At 47.6% G+C, this 4,725-nt stretch overlaps 1 non-coding gene across 1 annotated transcript; it reads right to left on the reverse strand.

Moving 5' to 3' along the window:
* Positions 1-4,251: 4,251 nt before the first annotated feature.
* Positions 4,252-4,358, reverse strand: LOC130864210 (U6 spliceosomal RNA). The gene has a single exon (XR_009055909.1). It is a non-coding gene; the product is annotated as a U6 spliceosomal RNA (small nuclear RNA).
* Positions 4,359-4,725: the final 367 nt, after the last annotated feature.

Here is a 4,725-nt window from a genome sequence, read left to right on the forward strand (position 1 = left end):
TCATCTCCCATCCTGACTTCTGACCACCTTGGTTTGTCTTCAGAAAGAGTCTGTTATATTAGTCTATCCAGAATGCTCTTGAAAGAAAACGGCCCCCAAAGAGAGTGACACTATTAGGAAGTATGGCCTTGTTGGAGGAAGTGTGTCACTATGGGGGTGGACTTTGAGATCTTTTTCTCAAGCTTCCCTCAGTGTGGCTGTCGATCGACTTCCTGTTGCTTGCAAGATAGAGCACTCAGCTCCAGCGCCAGGTCTGCCTGCATACCACCATGCTCCCCTTCAAGATCATAATGGACTGAACCTCTGAAACTGTAAGCGAGCACCCCCTCAATTAAATGTTTTCGATGTAAGAGTTGCTGTGGTTATAGTTTCTCTTCACAGCAATAAACACCCAAACTAAGACAGATGGGAACCCACAAACTGCAGAGCTGACTGTATAATACAGGGAACTGACAAGGGGGCAGGGAAAGGCATCATGAAATAACTTAAGGCATTGAAAAGTACAGGGTCTGGGCTGGGGATCAGCTCCGCAGTAGAGTGCTTGCTTCACAGACGCAAGTCCTGCGTGCAGTCCTCAATACCGCCACCATGAGAGGGGAGGAAGCTATTGGTTCTATCAGTAAGGCAAATGTCGGGGAGGAGCAGTCAGTGAAAGAGACCTTGGCCATTGGACTCCTGTAGTGTACAGGCTGTATACTAAGGAAGTTAGTGCAGCCTAGTTTGTGGTATTTTTGTCATTCAGGTCCAAGTTCCCAAGCTCCACAGCTTCCAGGCTGTTTCACAGATTGCCAACCTGTGTCTCACATATTATGCAGATTCTGAGTCTCCCTTCCTATTTACTAAGGCAAAGCCCACACGTTGTGGGTCACTCGTGTTGTGGGTGATTCTGAGGCAGACATTCCTTGTGTTGTGGAATTTATTTTAACTATGTAAAGATTGTAACATTTGTTTATGCTGCATTTGTTTAATGATGGAAGGATGTGTGTTTAATTATGTAATATGTGTTCCATTTGTCTCGCCTTGCCTGTCTAAGGCACCTGATTTGTCTAGTAAGCTGAACAGTTAATAGTCAGGACAAATAAAAAGCTGGACAGTTAATAGCGATTCAGGAGAAGGATAGGCAGGGCTGTCAGGCAGAGAGAATAAACAGGAGAGGAAAGAACAAGAAGGAAGAAGGAGAATCGAATGAGGGAGAAAGAGAGGGACATGCCCAGGGCGAGAAGCCAGGCGACCACCACACAGACAGACACAAGAAGCAGTGAAAGTAAGAGATACAGAAGGAAAGAAAAGTAAAAATCCAGAAAGGAAAAGGTAGATAGAAACAAGTTAATTTATGTTAAAAGAGCTAGCCAGAAATTAGCTTAAGCTAGACCAACCATTCATAACTAATAATAAGTCTCCATGCCACGATTTGGGAGCTGGTTGGTGACCCAAAACGAAAAAAGCCTGCTGCACCCTGTGCTTATCACCCTCAGGCCACTGGCTCATTGTCAGTGACCATATCGCTGGGAGAATTTTTAAGGAGCAGATTGGCGTCCTGGATAGAGCAGAAAACTATCCATACAATCACACAGTCATTGCTCCCTCCATTGCATTCTCAAGGTGACGTGGAAAGGAGAACGCGAGTGACCACCAACTGTGAAGCATCGGTGTCCAGGAGATGCAGGTCCTTACCAGATTCTTTGACAGCCCCGTCAATTGCTGACTGACTCAGGAAAATACTAAGGAACCCAGCCTGGAGAGGATAATAGAATAACTGTGTTCACATGGCAACAGGTGCTCAAGCTGCAACAGTGTTCTTCCCGTCTTTAGAAAGATGGCTAAACGTAGGAAAGTAACCACACCCGACTCAAAAAGACGGCTTGGGACACCAAGGGACCATTTAAAAACCCCTCAGAGGAACAAAAAGGCAAATGCAGGGCATTTTTGTTTGTCTTTGAGACAGCAGGGTCTCCTTCACCTCCCAGATTTGGTTTGTGCTCCACCCATCTCAGCCTCCAGGGCTAGGATCACAGCATCTGCCATCACACCTAGCTTGGTCCCTTTCAAACAGAAATTCAAAAGCATAGCGAAGGGCAGGTTCACAGGATAATGCCCCAGACTTGGTGTTAATAAGAGATACAGCTGTGAAATGTAGCCTGCTACCTTCCTTGTCCTTTGGCTTGAACAACCCAGCTAAGCAAAAAGATGTTTGCGACAATGAGAGAGTTTGGTCAGAAACTGGTATCGGATGGCGACGTGAAAGAATTATTAAGGTTAAGCGTGTAAGTGCCGTGAAGGTTATCTAAGAAGACATTCTCAGACATAACAGACAAAAGAGGAAGAAGTTGATTGGGAGAAAATGACAGCCTGAAATTTTTCTTGAGACAGGGTCTCAGGAATCCCAGGCCAGGCCCCAAGCAATGGCCTTGAATTTTCATCCTGTCCCCACCTCCCAAGTGGGATTACAGTCTTCACCACCGCTACACTCCGCTTGGGATGGAGACAAAAATGGTAGAGAGAATGCAAATGTGATGATAACCTTTCAATTTTTTATTTTAAGAGGAATGATCTATCTTTTGTTGTAGGGCAGGGTCCAGGCAGCCCAGGCAGGCTCTGAACGGGCTGACGCTGAGGGTGAGCTTTGAGTCCTGGTCCTCCAGCTTCCGTCGCTGGAGTTGTAAGGATTATATTGCAGGTTTGTGTTTCCACAATCCTGTTTCAGGTGAACATGGAGCCTATAGGATGCTAGGCATGTTCTACCCACTGGTGTAGGAATCAGTGTGGAGAGAGGGCGTAGCGCCTCCTGCTCACCGGGACTCCTTGATTAGCTTCCCCCCACGCACACTGAAAGTGAACCATAAGGACTTACTTCTAACATTCAGAGGGACCTTGGCACGCCAGTCCTTACCTTCTCTGTTTCAAGATGAGATAGTCACTGCTTCTTATGCGGGGCTACCTGGCCTTCAACCTTCCAGAGCATGCGCTGTCTCCTTCCTGTCTCCCAGTAGGAGTGCGCTAAGATTACCTTTGATACCGGGTTTGACCTCTGCGTGTTCTGAGAAGCCGAACCGAGGGCATCAGGCTTTGTGTAGCAGGTGCTCTACCCACTGGGCCATCCTCTCAGTATTAGGATGGTTCCTTTTCCTGGCCCGAGCTGTGAAATTCTGGCCTATCCGATTTTGCCGACTGCCCCAGGTAGGCACTCCATAAAGAGTGTTTGTAAGTAGGCCACATATAAATAGCCAGTATTCCATTTATAGATCTGAAAGGCCAAGCATATCTGGAATTCTTGCCTCGCTCATTTCTCAGTGCCAGCCACTTGAGGAAGAGGGCGGGTCTGTGTAAATATAGCAAGAGGAGCCCCTCCCGAGCTCTCCCCTCTGGTGCACAGGCAGCCCTTTGATTCACCCAAACTTCCCACCAACTATTTTAGGTTGATAGCTGCAATTTGCATTTAAAAGTTTATTTTCCCTTTAAAAGTCTGCATGTGTGTATTGAGACTTCTCCAGCTGGAACTTCAAAAAGAGATTTGGCTCAGCCATCCCAAGCTTTACTCACAGCAAATGTAAATGCTGAGTACGCAATGGTTTTAAATTACAATAGCAAGGATCCATCTCCTTAGTGATGGGGACCTCAGACCTGGCCAGCCTTCCTACCTCTGTGTCTGTGTCTACCCTTGGCTGGCCCCTGTTCCCTTCCCCTTCCTGCAGCACTGATGCCGGTGGTTTAGGACCCTCCACCAAGCATGTTCCTCCCCCCCTCTCCACATATCTCACAGTTCCTATCTGCTCAACTTATCTCCTGGAAGCTCTGCCTGAAAGTGACCTTTCTTTCCTCCTTGTACCTAACTCTGCCTTGCAAGTTAAGCCCGGCATAAGAAGCAGTGACTATCCCATCTTAAAACAGAATAGAAGGTGAGGACTAGCATGCCAAGTGTCCCTCTGAATGTAAGAACTAAGTCCTTGTGGTCCACTTTCAGGACGGCTATGCATGCAGCTAATCAAGGAGTCCTGAACAGCAGGAGGTGCTGCGCCCTCTCTCCCACTGACTCCTGCTTGTCTTGGGTTTTTCTGCCTCTTATGCTTGCTAGATGCCTGTGAGTCCCTTAGTTTAACATTCTTCCCTTCCTTTCAGCGCTCCTCCTCTCCCTCCCTCTCTTCATTACATGCTTGTGCACCTGTACGTACATACGCATGTATGTACGTACAGGTGAACAATTGTGTGTGAAGAGCAGAGGACAACCTCAGTGTCCTCCTCAGGAGCATTGCCACCTTCTTTGAACGCTTCACGCATTTGCGTATCACCCCTGCGCAGGGGCCATGCTAACCTTCTCTGTATCGTTCCAGTTTTAGTATATGTGCTGCCGAAGCGAGCACTGCCACCTTCTTTGGGACAGGCTCTCTCACTGGCCAGGATCTCACCAGTGACTCTAGACTGGCAGGCTGCTGAGTCTCCAGGGATCATACTGCCTCTGCCTCCCCAGCCCTGGGATTACAAACACATGGCATCACGCCTGGCATTTTCACATGGGTTCTAGAAATTTAACTGCGGTCCTCATGTTTGCAAGGCAAGTACTTTTTACCAGCTAAGCTGTCTCTTAAGCACATGCACACACACACACCACACACACACACATACACACACAGAGTATCTTTCTGAATAGCATAGACTCACTTCAAACTCACAGCAATCCTCCTGCCTCAGACTCCTGAGTGCTAGAACTACAGGCTCTGCCATGCCCAG

This window comes from Chionomys nivalis, chromosome 21 (assembly GCF_950005125.1).
Source record: "Chionomys nivalis chromosome 21, mChiNiv1.1, whole genome shotgun sequence".
Classification (NCBI taxonomy): Eukaryota; Metazoa; Chordata; class Mammalia; order Rodentia; family Cricetidae; genus Chionomys; species Chionomys nivalis.